The 15,983-nt window shown below is 44.8% G+C and overlaps 1 protein-coding gene across 3 annotated transcripts in view; it reads right to left on the bottom strand.

The window, feature by feature from the left end:
• LOC126210186 (uncharacterized) overlaps nt 1–13,653 on the bottom strand; it is a 221,713-nt gene extending 208,060 nt beyond the window's left edge. The window contains exons 1-2 of one of the 3 annotated variants that reach the window (XM_049939353.1): nt 13,565–13,641; nt 5,284–5,450 (exon numbers count right to left, since the gene is read on the bottom strand). The gene's annotated coding sequence lies outside the window, so the exon portion shown is untranslated. Of the gene's footprint in view, nt 1–5,283; nt 5,451–13,564 lie in introns of all 3 variants that reach the window. The other 2 variants (XM_049939354.1, XM_049939350.1) reach the window with 2 other exon arrangements.
• Nucleotides 13,654–15,983: the final 2,330 nt, after the last annotated feature.

Here is a 15,983-nt window from a genome sequence, read left to right as displayed (position 1 = left end):
GTTGCACAGAATAGGCAGACTAGGATGGAGAGCCATATGCAATCTATCTTTGGAACACTGCCTACATATAGCAGTTTATTTGGTTTTATGTTTACAGTGACTGTGGTGTAGCTTGTTATATATCTATTTTTATTTCATTATTTTAGAGACGTTTGCATTATCCTAATAGCACGTACAGGATGAGACCATTTGGCAAATTGGGAACCTGTACTTTTTAAGAAATATCCACAAATGTGATACAGCTACAAGCATATCTTACCAGAAAGCAGTAACCTCTTGGCTTGAGTGATAAAATTTTCATGTTCACAATCAGAGGACAATAGCAGTTTCAGTACTGTGAGGGAGCATCAAAAAGCTTTACCACTGTTGAATTTATGGCTCAGCACATCATGATGTGCAAAGTTTGTAATACAACTTGCCTCAAACAGAAAACTGCAGAAAATTTATGTCAGTATTCTGCAAGCCACTGAAGTGTGTGGCAGAGTACACTTCCCACTGAACTATGTATTAGGATTAAATCCCGTTCTGCTTGAACATGAAGCACAGAAAATGATGGCTTAACTGTCTCTGTGCATACTCTTCAAGCTCAATGACGTTTTTTGAAACTTTGTAAATCAGCTATTTGGGAATAGTTGGCATATATCTTCAGGTGTCTCCCAGTCAGCTTTTGCAGCACTTCCTGAACACTCTCAAGTGGGTCACACAACCCTCTGACCATTTGTGCTGCCCTTTTTTTGTATATGTTCAATGTCCCATTTTAGGTCCATATGGTATGAGTCATAAACGTGAGGAATATTCTAATACGGGTCACATAAGTATTTTTTTAAGCAATCTCCTTTGTATGCTGAGGTGACAGAAGTCACGATATACCTCCTAATATCGTGTCAGACCTCCTTTTGCCAGGTGTAGCGCAGCAACTCGAAGTGGCAAGGACTCCCCGAGTTATTGGAAGTGGGGCCCTGCTGCCTCTATAGCAGTTGCGAAAGTGTCACTAGTGCAGGATTTTGTTCGCAGAGTGAGCTCTCGATATGTTCCATAAATGTGCGATGGGATTTGTGTCGGGCAATCCAGGTAGCTAAATCATTTGCTCAAATTTTCCAGAACACTCTTCAAGCCGATCATGAGCAATTGTGGTCCAGTGACATGGTGTACTGTCATCCATAAAAATTTCATTGCTGTTTGGAAAAATGAAGTCCAAGAATCACAGCAAATAGCCTCCAAGAAGCCAAACATAACAATTTTCAGTCAACAATGAGTTCAGTTGGACCAGATGACCAATCCATACCATGTAAGCACAGTCCACACCATTATGGAACCACCACCAGCAGGACAGTGCCTTGTTGACAACTTGGGTCCATCACTTCGTGGGGTCTGTGCCACAATCAAAACCCTACCGTATGCTCTTCTGAAACTGAGCAGGACACAGTTTTCCAGTCAGGATCTGACCGATGCGGTCAGGAACCGAGGAGAGGTGCTGCAGGCATTGTGCTGTTATTAAAGGCACTCACATTGGTCATCTGCAGCCACAGTCTTCCAATGCCAAATTTCACCATACTGTCAGAACAGATACATTTGTTGCATGTCCCACGTTGATTTCTGCAGCTATTTCCTGCAGTGTTGCTTGTTTGTTAGCACTGACAACTCTCTCGGTTATTAAGCGAAGGCCATTGCCCACTGCGTTGTCCGTGATAAGACATAATGCCTGAAATTTGGTATTCTTGGCACACTCTTGACACTGTGGATCTCAGAATTCTGAATTACCTACTTGAATGAGATTTTCACTCTGCAGCGGAGTGTGCGCTGATATGAAACTTTCTGGCAGATTAAAACTGTGTGCTGGACCGAGACTCGAACTCGGGACCTTTGCCTTTCACGCGCAAGTGCTCTACCAACTGAGCTACCCTAGCATGACTCACGCCCCGTCCTCCCAGCTTTACTTCTGTCAGTACCTCGTGTCCTACCTCCCAAACTTTACAGAAGCTCTCCTGCTAACCTTGCAGAACTAGCACTCCTGAAAGAAAGGATATTGCGGAGACGTGGCTTAACCACAGCCTGGGGGATGTTTCCAGAATGAGATTTTCACTCTGCAGTTGGTAGAGCACTTGCCCGCGAAAGGCAAAGGTCCCGAATTCGAGTCTCGGTCCGGCACACAGTTTTAATCTGCCAGGAAGTTTCAATTACCTACTTATTTCCAAAATGGAATGTCCCATGTGTCTTGCTCCAACTACCATTCCGCATTCAAACCCTTCCCGTCGTGTGGCCATAATCATGTAGGAAGTCATTTCACACTAATGACACGTATACAAATGACAGCTCGCCTTTGCACTGCCGTTTTATGCCTTGTGTATGTGATTTTACTACCATTTGTATATGTGCCTATCGCTATCCCATGACTTGTCACCTCAGTGCAAACTGACTGCATTTTCCCAGTATCCTGTGTGGTGTCACAAGTCTTAGGCCTGTCCCACCCCTCATTAAATCGACCAAGACTTATACGAATAATTGTAAGAACAGTTACTATTATTATGTTCTTTAAGTTTGTTTTTGGGTTTTCAGAAATACTGTGGGAAGAAAGTTTATTTATGTTGCAGATAATGTGGAAGACGTCGCCCAACGATCACCACGAAAGTTCAACGTAGCGGCAAGTGGGCAAGGAATAAAACGAATGCTGCAAACTACCGCGAGCCATGGAAGAGCCTGGGCTGCGAGGGCATTGAGCTTCCTAGGTCGTTGTTGGACAACGTCAAAGGAAGAGATATTCTGCTTTCTTTTGTAAACAGATCGATCGAATCTTGAAAGGTTCATGTAAAATGTATAGACGGGTGACACATTAGGTGGGACCCCATGCCTGTAATACTTCCACAGTTATTAAAAAGTTGTTAAATGGCAAAAACCAATAGTTCATCATTTATATAGATAAAAAGTAGTAAATATATAGGAAAGGAAGAGTTGCGGCGTCAGAACGAAAAGTGATACATCGCTCAGCAATGTAGAAGGACGTAGATAGCGGGTGTTACGTGGTGAAAACAAATCAACTGATAAAATAGTAAGTCTGTAATTAAGCATAAAGCCACGTAACACTGCACCTGACACTCAAGCAGTAGCTGAAAAGGGCTTGCTCCAAATTAGCTTTTGCACCATGAGCTATTAGTCAATATCCACCAGTAATAGATGACGTGAAGTAAATTTGAGGCTTGTGTATGAACTGATGTAATTACACTGGCAAAAGCAGCATACCAAGAGAGACATTTTAGGTGCAATAGTTCATATAATTCTGTGCAGCCAATGGCTGGTTTACCTGTATATGAGTGTTAGTGGGTTCACTGAAAGCTTGGAGAGTGAAATAATATTAAAAATTTTAGAGAGATACATTCACAGCATTTACAGCATGTAACAGGATTCCAGTGCTATCCAAAGAGTAACTCACGCAAGGGAGTAAGAAAATACTGAAATTAAGAAACTGGAGTGTTGTGTATGCATTCAGAAATGAAAGAACGTTGAAAGAGAAAAAGTGGAGTACCGCAAAACAGCAACATGAAAGGGTAGACTTACTGATAGTGCAATTGATCAGTTGCAGTTTGCTTATGGTTTTGCCACTGTAAGGAATGCTGAGAAGAGTGTGGAAACTATGAGGAGAGCAGTGTGACCCCCAGATTTTAACTGGTGACAATCTTCAACTTACTCTTAGCCACTTTTATAGATTGCCGAGTGACTTCAGTGAAAGCTATATAGCTGACGTTGCTGCGATGGAGATTATAAGATCTGTATACAGGGATCTCTTGTGAAAATGTTTGCATGACAACACAAAACCCAAATGAGAGCTATAATATCACACACAGGAAAATACTGCAAAGATAGTATTCCTGGGACAATATACTCTCAATGTCAAGTGTAACTCCCTTTTCCTTGGGGTTTCTGAACAAGACTGTGTCCTGTGGCTTTACCTAACTAACAACATATTCCTTTGTTACAGTAATAATGAACACCTTGTAATGATGCACAGAAGATTCTTTAGTTCTTCCAGTATTTTATGAGTAAAAGAGAATGAATCTTACACCTTGCTAATTTCATATTACTCTAACGAAAGATAAATCCATATAAAAATTAATTTTGAAAACTTTCTCTTACAGTAACAATTATTTTATGCTTAAGACTCAGTACACATGTATCTTTTGACAGTTTATCACTTTCTTCTTATGTAACAGTGTTCTAAAGAAATTAAATGAACCTCGTGCATCATTTTTCATTAAAGACACACTTAGTAGGTGCACACATTTACTACTGATTTGCAGCAAATTACTTAATCTTATAATATTATTCTCTGAAGTATTGTTTTGCCTCAGAAATTTTGCTGTATAATCGTGTACCTTCAGGGAAAAAGGCAATATTTAGTAAAGCCTTAATTATTTTGTAATGCAAAGAAAAGTCTTTCAAATGGTGGCCGGTGTAAGTATGGATCTGATATATTGCTGTGCCAGTATTGTTCAGAAGTATGATCCAATGTTTCTTCTGCAGCTACCTCAGCCATTATGAAATAAATAAACAAGTGAAATATATCCACAGTTGCAAATATGGACAACCATCAGCTGTATAAGGGAATGACAACAATGAAAATTGTGTCGGACTGGGACTCAAACCCATATTTCTCGCTTGGTCGTCTTACTTTTTATGTATTTCACGATGCCTGTAGTCATCACAGTGCATCATACTTCTGAACAACACACGCACTGCAATATAGTATTTATCCACCGACACCGAGCAAGTGACTTTCAATTAAAATGTCTCCCCTGTACGGAAACATACACGATGATTGTACGAGTGAAGGTTGTAGACACACAGTTGACAACATATGAAAGTCTGGGTCTGTTTGTGAGATGTGCTCGGATAGCATAATGGTAAGGCGACTGCACGATAAGCGGGAAATTTGGATTTGAGTCCGGCACAAATTTTCGCTACCGTCATTCCATTACACAGCTAATGGCTATTTATAATCTCAGCTGATAATAACTTTCTTGCAACTAGGGGTCAGTTGTTCCTTATGAGATACAAGAGTATTCTTGGTAACCTGCAGCTATATAAAAATAGAAGGGATCAAACTTGCATACTTTGTAAGCAAGCTAGTAGGCATCAGGGGCATGAAAGATGACCTTCCTAAACGAACTACGAGGGTAATCCCAAAGGTAAGGTCTCCTATTTTTTTATAAGTACATAGACCTGTTTATTTCTGCAATGGTTTACATAAGTTTACAGCTTGAACATTTAGCTAGTTTTCGACATAATCACCATTTCTGTTGATGCATTTTTGTAGACGCTGTGGCAGTTTTTGTGTGCCCATGTCATACCAGCTCGCCGCCACGCTGTTCAGAAAGTTATGAACCCCTTCTCTTTGACCTCGTAGTCGGAGCTGAATCACTGGGACCACAATTAATGCTGACAGGTACTGTGAGACTCTGAAAAAACTTAAACGGGCATTTCAGAGCCTGAAAACAGGAATGTTGATCAAGGGTGTACACATTCTCCATGACAACGCTCGCCTACACATCGCTTGGCAAACCGTTGCTCTCCTGCAACAGTTTCAGTGGAACATAATCACCCACCCACCCTATAGTCCTGACTTAGCGCCCAGTGACTATCACCTGTTCCCTAGCTTAAAAGAACATTTGGCCGGAAAGTGATTCAGCTCCGACGACGAGGTGAATAGATTCTAACCTCACCTAACCTCCTTGATGCTGTCAAAAACTGACGAAGGAGATCGAATGCACTATGACTACGCTGTAGGCTGATGTTATCGGATCTGATAACCATTGTCGGTGCCACTGAGAACACAGCATTAGTTTCCAAAAAAAATAAATAAATAAATAAATTAATTAATTAATTAATTAATTAATTAAAAAAAAATTTCCAGACTTCACAAAAGCTCTCCTACGAAACTTGCAAGACTAGCACTTCTGGAAGAAAGGATATTGCGGAGACATGGCTTACTCACAGCATGGGGGGTGTTTCCAGAATGAAATTTTCACTCTGCATCGGAGTGTGCGCTGATATGAAACTTCCTGGCACATTAAAACTGTGTGTGGGGGCGAGACTTGAACTCGTGACCTTTGACTTTCGCGTACAAGCGCTCTACTATCTTTGGTAGTTCAGGTGGTAGAGCACTTGACCACGAAAGGCAAAGGTCCTGAGTTCGAGTCTCGGTCTGGCACAGAGTTTTAATCTGCCAGGAAGTTTCATATCAGCGCACACTCTGCTGCAGAGTGAAAGTTTCATTCTGTGATGCAGTGTATTGTTCAGATATCTGTCAGACGTATTGTTTCGTGGAAAAAGATTAGGTAAATAATTCGTCTTGCACTAATTGCTCATCACACTCCTGTTTCCACATCATACCGAGGTTGTTGATGTAATTCGTGAGGATTTTCGGAGCTCTAACGTACTCTGACTGACGCAGTTGTAAGGTGCCAGGACATGGGCACTTACACGTTAGCTTACCAACATTAGTATTAATACACTACTGGCCATTAAAATTGCTACACCACGACGATGATGTGCTACAGACGCGAAATTTAACCGACAGGAAGAAGATGCTGTGATATGCAAATGATTAACTTTTCAGAGCATGCACACAAGGTTGGCGCCGGTGGCGACACCTACAACGTGCTGACATGAGGAAAGTTTCCAACCGATTTCTCATACACAAACAGCAGTTGACCGGCGTTGCCTGGTGAAACGTTGTTGTGATGCCTCGTGTAAGGAGGAGAAATGCGTACCATCACGTTTCCGACTTTGATAAAGGTCGGATTGTAGTCTATCGCGATTGCGGTTTATCGTATCGCGACAATGCTGCTCGCGTTGGTCGAGATCCAATGACTGTTAGCAGAATACGGAATCAGTGGGTTCAGGAGGGTAATACGGAACGCCGTGCTGGATCCCAACGGCCTCGTATCACTAGCAGTCGAGATGACAGGCATCTTATCCGCATGGCTGTAACGGATCGTGCAGCCACGTCTCGATCCCTGAATCAACAGATGGGGACGTATGCAAGACAACAACCATTTGCACGAACAGTTCGACGACGTTTGCAGCAGCATGGACTATGAGCTCGGAGACCGTGGCTGCGGTTACCCTTGACGCTGCATCACAGACAGGAGCGCCTATGATGGTGTACTCAACGACGAGCCTGTGTGCACAAATGGCAAAACGTCATTTTTTGGGATGAATCCAGGTTCTGCTTACAGCATTATGATGGACGCATCCGTGTTTGGTGACATCGCGGTGAACGCACATTGGAAGCGTGTATTCGTCATCGCCATACTGGCGTATCACCCGGCGTGATGGTAAGGGGCGCCATTGGTTACCGTCTCGGTCTCCTCTTGTTCGCATTGACGGCACTTTGAACAGTGGGCGTTACATTTCAGATGTGTTACGACCCGTGGCTCTACCATTCATTCGATCCCTGCGAAACCCTACATTTCAGCAGGATAATACGCGACCGCATGTTGCAGGTCCTGTACGGGTCTTGCTGGATACAGCGACTGCTGCCCTGGCCAGCACATTCTCCAGATCTCTCACCAATTGAAAACGTCTGGTCAATGGTGGCCGAGCAACTGGCCCGTCCCAATTCGTCAGTCACTACTCTTGATGAACTGTGGTATTGTGTTGAAGCTGCATGGGCAGCTGTACCTGTACACGCCATCCAAGCTCTGTTTGAGTCAATGCCCAGGTGTATCAAGGCCGTTATTACGGCAAGAGGTGGTTGTTCTGGGTACCGATTTCTCAGGATCTATGCACCCAAATTGCGTGAAAATGTAATCACATGTCAGTTCTAGTATAATATATTTGTCCATTGAATACCCGTTGATCATCTGCATTTCTTCTTTGTGTAGCAATTTTAATGGCCAATAGTGTAATAAAGGGACTGGCAAGGGTATCAGATCATGTCTCTATTGAATTATGATAAATATGAGGCACAAGTCACTAACTTAAAGCGTTGGTGAAAAGTGTCGGAAGTCGAGAATTGTGGAATATAAAGTCTGCAGCTGGCCGTAGCTCGCCGGGCTGCCGTGGGCGGCAGGTAGCGGTCACCCGAAACGCGGGAAAATACGGCGCTTTTGGGGATGGCCCGGCATGCGGAGCCACCTGCGCTGGGCAACACGTGGCGAAGACGGGAATTTAGTTTGCCTAGGGACGATATGACCTACTCGATCATTGGGTAGATCTCAGAAATGCCGTTGGAGGGATTTCGGCGATGATAGAGCGTTCGACATTGGCCGAAATGGGGTATTGTTTCGCCCCGTCTTCGTACGCGTGAATTTCTTTGTCCACCCACACACTCCAGAGAATGGCACATTAACAATTTGCAATTACGCGCCCCTATTACCGGCAGCTGCGTTAATAAATACTCGGCACCTCGCAAGGAGAGGAGAATTGAGGTGAGAGGGGACTTCGCCTTCAGCCATAGAGCGGTACTGACTTGGAGACGGCGTCTTGGCCATCGTCTTCGAAGGGAGATACACGGTCTGTATCGCAGCACTGCACCAACGCGTGTTTCGTGCAGAGTTCTGCGGTTAGAGCTCTTTGTGTGCTCAGAAGCGAGATTTTCCCCAACGCTTAACTACTTCCACTAATATTCTTGATCTGGTAGTTATCCTTGCGAGGTGCCGAGTATTTATCAACGCAGCTGACGGTAATAGGGGCGCGTAATTGAAAATTGTTAATGTGCCAGTCTCAGGAGTGTGTGGATGGACAAAGAAATTCACATTTTTTTGTAAATTTTGTCAGTTGTGGGGGATATCAAATTAAAATGCCAATATTACAATCGAATTATCGACTTCATTGTAGCTAGCATTTACCCTGTCCCAGTAAGCTTTACATGTACTCTAGTCACTGCACAGCTTGCCCAGACGGGAAGGAAAGAAGGTTTGCGGTCTTATATGTCAGCGACGGTCAAAATAAGCCTACACAGTCATACTCCACCAGTAAAAAAGCATCTCGGGATCAACTTCCCTATCGTGCACAGACTGTAACAGCCAGTTGCAATAACGACCCCGAGCAACAGTATCTGAGTTCCTCACTCGATGAACAACCGTTATTTCGTATAGTTTCAATTTCAGTCTGTACACAGCTCTGTGAGCAGTTGCTCTTGACACACCAATCTGAAGTCTAAACGGCGCAGAGAGTTAGTTGGACTTCTTTCCGAGGCCTCCTCTATCTCGTCTAATTTATTTTCGGTTAAAACACTAGGTTCTCTAGCCCATCGTTTCTGTAACACAGATTCAATCTCTTTAAGTTTCTTCACTAATCTGCGTATCGTCGAATCATCGCGAACATGCACACCAGGAAATTTTCGTATGAATTCAAGCCGACATTCCACACACGATTCTGTTTTTGCGTAGTTCAACGCAATAAACACTTGTTAATACTTCGTGTATTCCATACTGAATGGAAATTCGACAGGAAACATAACGAAGCACCTAAACACTACGTCGCACAGTACAGAAGACACGCGCTCAGTTTTCCAACAACTTAAGGGAATTAAGCCAGGTAATACACTACTGGCCATTAAAATTGCTACACCAAGAAGAAAAGCATATGATAAACGGGTATTCATTGGACAAATATATTATACTAGAACTGAAATGTGAATACATTTTCACGCAATTTGGGTGCATAGATCCTGAGAAATCAGTACCCAGAACAACCACCTCTTGCCGTAATAACGGCCTTGATACGCCTGGGCATTGAGTCAAACAGAGCTCGGATGGCGTGTACAGGTACAGCTGCCCATGCAGCTTCAGCACCATACCACAGTTCATCAAGAGTAGTGACTGGCGTATTGTGACGAGCCAGTTGCTCGGCAACCATTGACCAGACGTTTTCAGTTGGTGAGAGATCTGGAGAATGTGCTGGCCAGGGCAGCAGTCGAACATTTTCTGTATCCAGAAAGGCCCGTACAGGACCTACAACGTGCGGTCGTGCATTAACCTGCTGAAATGTAGGGATTCGCAGGGATCGAATGAAGGGTAGAGCCGGCCTTTGTGACCGAGCGGTTCGCGGCGCTTCAGTCTGGAACCGCGCGACCGCTACGGTCGCAGGTTCGAATCCTGCCTCGGTCATGGATGTGTGTGATGTCCTTAGGTTAGTTAGGTTTAAGTAGTTATAGGGGACAGCTGTTAAGTCCCATAGTGCTCAGAGCCATTTGCACCATTTTGAAGGGTAGAGCCACGGGTCGTAACACATCTGAACTGTAGCGTCCACTGTTCAACGTGCCGTCAATGCGAACAAGAGGTGACCGAGACGTGTAACCAATGGCGCCCCATACCATCACGCCGGGTGATACGCCAGTATGGCGATGACGAATACACGCTTCCAATGTGTGTTCACCGCGAAGTCGCTAAATACGGATGCGACCATCATAATGCTGTAAACAGAACCTGGATTCATCCGAAAAAATGACGTTTTGCCATTCGTGTACCCAAGTTCGTCGTTGAGTGCACCATCGCAGGCGCTCCTGTCTGTGATGCAGCTTAAAGGGTAACCGCAGCCATGGTCTCCGAGCCGATAGTCCATGCTGCTGCAAACGTCGTCGAACTGTTCGTGCAGATGGTTGTTGTCTTGCAAACGTCCCCATCTGTCCACTCAGGGATCGAGACGTGGCTGCACGATCCGTTACAGCCATGCGGATAAGATGCCTGTCATCTCGACTGCTAGTGATACGAGGCCGTTGGGATCCAGCACGGCGTTCCATATTCTGGTAACAGTCGTTGGATCTCGACCAATGCGAGCAGCAGTGTCGCGATACGATAAACCGCAATCGATTTAGGCTACAATCCGACCTTTATCAAACTCGGAAACGTGATGGTACGCATTTCTCGTCCTTACACGAGGCATCACAACAACGTTTCGCCAGGCAACGCCGGTCAACTGCTGTTTGTGTATGAGAAATCGGTTGGAAATTTTCCTCATGTCAGCACGTTGTAAGTGTCGCCACCGGCGCCAACCTTGTGTGAATGCTCTGAAAAGCTAATCTTTTGCATATCACAGCATCTTCTTCCTGTCGGTTAAATTTCGCGTCTGTAGCACGTCATCCTCGTGGTGTAGCAATTTCAATGGCCAGTAGTGTATTTACAGCGACCGCCGATATTTCTGGGGAAGTACACTCCGCCATTTTCAAGGCACAAACTGCAACGTAAGGTATCTGAATATTGTATACGCCAGGAGAAACTCAGGTCTCACGAGCAGGGTGTATCCGTCTGAGGACCCGGCACAGAGACATCCGGGCAGGAAAAGCATACGAAGTTAAAATAACGGTATCACATTCATACAAGAGCAGCGTAATGTAACAGGCTAGTGGCAATATTAGCGTTTGCAATAATGACGTCTAGCAACAATATTTGAAACGATTAAACTCACAGATAAACTCAAAAGAAAACACCAGTACACTCAGTCTCTCAGAGTAGGAGGCATACGCGAAGTATTTGTGTCCGAGAACTATAGCAATAACCGGCAGATGCAGAGGCAACAGCCGGCGAAGGCGCCGCGCAACCTGCCGACACGTATACACTACCGGCCATTGCAATTGCTACACCACGAAGATGACGTGCTACAGACGCGAAATTTAACCGACTGGAAGAAGATGCTGTGATAAGCAAATGATTAGCTTTTCAGAGCATTCACATAAGGTTGGCGCCGCTGGCGACACCTACAACGTGCTGACATGAGGAAAGTTTCCAACCGATTTCTCATGATTGGACCGGCGTTTCCTGGTGAAACGTTGTTGTGATGCCTCGTGTAAGGAGGAGGAACGCGTACCATTACGTTTCCGACCTTGATAAAGGTCGGATTGTAGCCTATCGCGATTGCGGTTTATCGTATCGCGGCATTGCTGCTCGCGTTGGTCGAGATCCAATGACTGTTAGCAGAATATGGAATTGGTGGGTTCAGGAGGGTAATACGGAATGCCGTGCTGGATCCCAACGGCCTCGTATCACTAGCAGTCGCGAAGACATGCATATTATCCGCATGGCTGTAACGGATCATGCAGCCACGTCTCGATCCCTGAGTGGACAGATGGTGACGTTTGCAAGACAACTACCATCTGCACGAACAGTTCGACGACGTTTGCAGGAGCATGGACTATCAGCTCGGAGACCGTGGCTGCGGTTACCCTTGACGCTGCATCACAGACAGGAGCGCCTGCGATGGTGTACTCGACGACGAACCTGGGTGCACGAATGGCAAAACGTATTTTTTCGGATGAATCCAAGTTCTGTTTACAGCATCACAATGGTCGCATCCGTATTTGGCGACATCGCGGTGAACGCACATTGAAAGCGTGTATTCGTCATCGCCATACTGGCATATCACCCGGCGTGATGGTATGGGGGCCATTGGTTACATGTCTCGGTCACCTCTTGTTCGCATTGACGGCACGTTGAACAGTGGACGTTATATTTCAGATGTGTTACGACCTGTGGCTCTACCCTTCATTCGATCCCTGCGAATCCCTACGTTTCAGCAGGATAATGCACGACCGCATGTTACAGGTCCTGTACGGGCCTTTCTGGATACAGAAAATGTTCGACTGCTGCCCTGGCCAGCACATTTTCCAGATCCCTCACCAATTGAAAACGTCTGGTCAATGGTGGCCGAGCAACTGGCTCGTAACAATACGCCAGTCATTACTCTTGATGAACTGTGGTATCGTGTTGAAGCTGAATGGGCAGCTGTACCTGTACACGTCATCCAAGCTCTGTTTGACTCAATGCCCAGGCGTATGAAGGCCGTTATTACGGCGAGAGGTGGTTGTTCTGGGTACTGATTTCTCAGGATCTATGCACCCAAATTGCGTGAAAATGTATTCACATTTCAGTTCTAGTATAATATATTTGTCCAATGAATACCCGTTTATCATCTGCATTTCTTCTTGGTGTAGCAATTTTAATGACCTGTATTGTAATTACATATTGTACCACAAAAGTATAATACACACCGAACCACAGTTTTGGGAAACTGCGATACCGGTATTAAAATTTATGCGCTAGAAATGCATCTTTTTCGGGTCGTTTAGAAAACATTCACACAAATTCGGAAAACCTTAACGTGGACCATCTCTGGAACTAGACTACTTGACGTGGGTTTACCGTACAATGTTTCGCTAATGCTAATGTTTCAAAAGAGCAGTTTATGTCGCTAGGCACGTGCATACAAAGTTAAAACAACACTTACAATCGTACAAGAGTGTACTGTAACAGGCTAGTGGCAATATTAGCAGTTGGCTAGACCACTTATTATTTCAGTATACATCTAAAGCTGAACAGAAACCTCAAGACAACGCCAAGGCCCAAATGTCAGACTTACATCTGTAACAATGAAGATCACATTGTGGGCGTATACAACAAAATTCTTTGTTTTACAGGGGAGTAGTAAATGCGTCATTGTTTCGAGGCGTTTCGATAAATGCCATATTTGTATCGTTTTTACCAGAACATGGTACGTATAAACGTCTATCGAAATGTGAAACAATGTAATTACCGTAATGAACTCATGAGAGCTTTTTGTTTGCACTTACCGAATTGTAGGCGTTTTTTGCACACGTGTAAAGAGACAGAGATGAAGAGAGACTCACTAGCAGGACGACTGAGAACATGTAACGCCAACCAGGAAATATGATAGCTGAACTAATCTCGCCATACAGGAAACGTCTCAGTTCTCGCTGCCAGAGAAGCACGTACTTCCCCGTACGCCCAGAGCTCCGATTTTCCTCGTTTCATCTTCAAAATGTTCAAATGTGTGTGAAATCTTTTGGGACTTAACTGCTAAGGTCATCAGTCCCCAAGCTTACACACTACTTAACCTAACTTATCCTAAGCACAAACACACATACGCATGCCCTAGGGAGGACTCGAACCTCCGCCGGGACCAGCCGCACAGTCCATGACCGCAGCGCCTAAGACCGCTCGGCTAATCCAGCGGTGCCGTTTCATCTTCCTGCTGCCAACTGCGCAGTCACACTCAAGCGTCCCTTTGAACACTTCGTAATTTTCATTTTTGTATTACCCGAACACGATACCTGTGAAAGGTACCATGAAGGATGATGAGACGGCTGGCCGCTATGACCGAGCGGATCTAGGTGCTTCATTTCGGAGCCGCGCTGCTGCTACGGTCGCAGGTTCAAATCCTGCCTCGGGAATGGATGTGTGTGATGTCCTTAGGTTAGTTAGGTTTAAGTTCAAAAATGGCTCTGAGCACTATGGGACTTAACTGCTGAGGTCATCAGTCCCTTAGGACTTAGAACTCCTTAAATCTAACTAACTTAAGGACATCATACACATCCATGCCCGAGGCAGGATTCGAACCTGCGACCGTAGCGGTCGCGTGGTTCGAGCTGTAGCGCCTTGAACCGCTCGGCCACTCCAGCCGGCCCAGTAGGTTTAAGTAGTTCTAAGTCTAGCGGACTGGTGATTTAAGATGTTAAGTCCTATATTGCTTAGTGCCATTTGAACTATGACGAGACGTTTTCCACATTTGTGCTGAATATGCCACAAATCAACAGTGTGACGGAGGCAGGAGTAAAGGAGTACCGGTAAGTTTTATTATAGCACACCAAAAATAAAATAAAAATTTTGATAGCTTATTATTTACCATGCGATATTCACAACATAATTGGCTTTGTAAATCTGCGGAATGGAAACTGTTATCGATATTTCAATCGGTTGCAATATTGCCTTATCATGCAACTTCAAACAATCACTGTCACTTTAAAAACACTATCAAAAAATGGTTCAAATGGCTCTGAGCACTATGGGACTTAACTGCTGAGGTCATCAGTCCCCTAGAACTTAGAACTACTTAAACCTAACTATCCTAAGGGCATCACACACATCCATGCCCGAAGCAGGATTCGAACCTGCGACCGTAGCAGTCTTGAGGTTCCAGACTATAGCTCCCAGAACCGCTCGGCCACCTCAGCCGGCAAAAGCACTCTCATTTCGCGTCTATTTATTTACTGCTGACCGAGAAACCAAATACCAATTTTTATAGGTCTAGCTTCAAAATTGCCTTAATAGCGATATTTTTCAACAATCCCTTCATCCCCTATTTCATCCCGTTAGGGTTGGAATTTCGAAAAATATTTTCTTAAACGACGCCTACAATATAAGATCCACACCTTATTCAAATTTCAAGTTTCTGTTCTTAGCGTTTTGTGCTGGGTGACGGAGAGTCAATCAGTAAGTCAGGACACTGCCTTTTATACACTAAAGCGCCAAAGAAACTGGTACAGGCACGCGTATTCAAATACCGAAATATGTAAACAGGCAGGCGCTGTTGTCGGTAACGACTATATAAATCGACAAGCGTCTGGCGCAGTTAGATCGGTTACTGCTCCTACAATGGCAGGTTATCAAGATGTAAGTGAGATTGAACGTGGTGTTATAGTCGGCGCACGAGCGATGGGACACAGCGTCTCCGAGGTAGCGATGAAGTGGGGATTTTCCTGTGCGACCATTTCACGAGTGTGCTGTGAATATCAGGAATCCGGTAAAAGATCAAATCTCCGACATCGCAGCGGCCGCAGAAAGATCATGCAAGTGCGGGACCAACGACGACTGAAGAGAATCGTTCAACGTGGCAGAAGTCCATCCCTTCCGCAAATTGTTGCAGATTTAAATGCTGGACTATCAAAAACTGCCACCGTGGGAACCATTCGACGAAACGTCATCGACATGGGCTTTCGGAGCCGAAGGCCCAATCGTGTACCCCTGATGACTGCACGACACAAAGCTTTACGCCTCGCCTGGGCCCGTCAACACCGACATTGCACTGGACTGTTGATGACAGGAAACATGTTGCTCGAACAGTCCATGGGTATACTGCCGGTTCATAGTGTCCAACGGGCACAATGTTTCGGCGATCAGACATGTCGCCATCGTCAGGTGCGCTGACGAAATGAGTTCCTGAGGGCTGGCGGCCGATTTAAATGCCTTCCC

The sequence above is a fragment of the Schistocerca nitens genome, chromosome 10 (assembly GCF_023898315.1).
Source record: "Schistocerca nitens isolate TAMUIC-IGC-003100 chromosome 10, iqSchNite1.1, whole genome shotgun sequence".
NCBI lineage: Eukaryota > Metazoa > Arthropoda > Insecta > Orthoptera > Acrididae > Schistocerca > Schistocerca nitens.
This window is presented reverse-complemented; position numbering and strand designations above follow the sequence as displayed.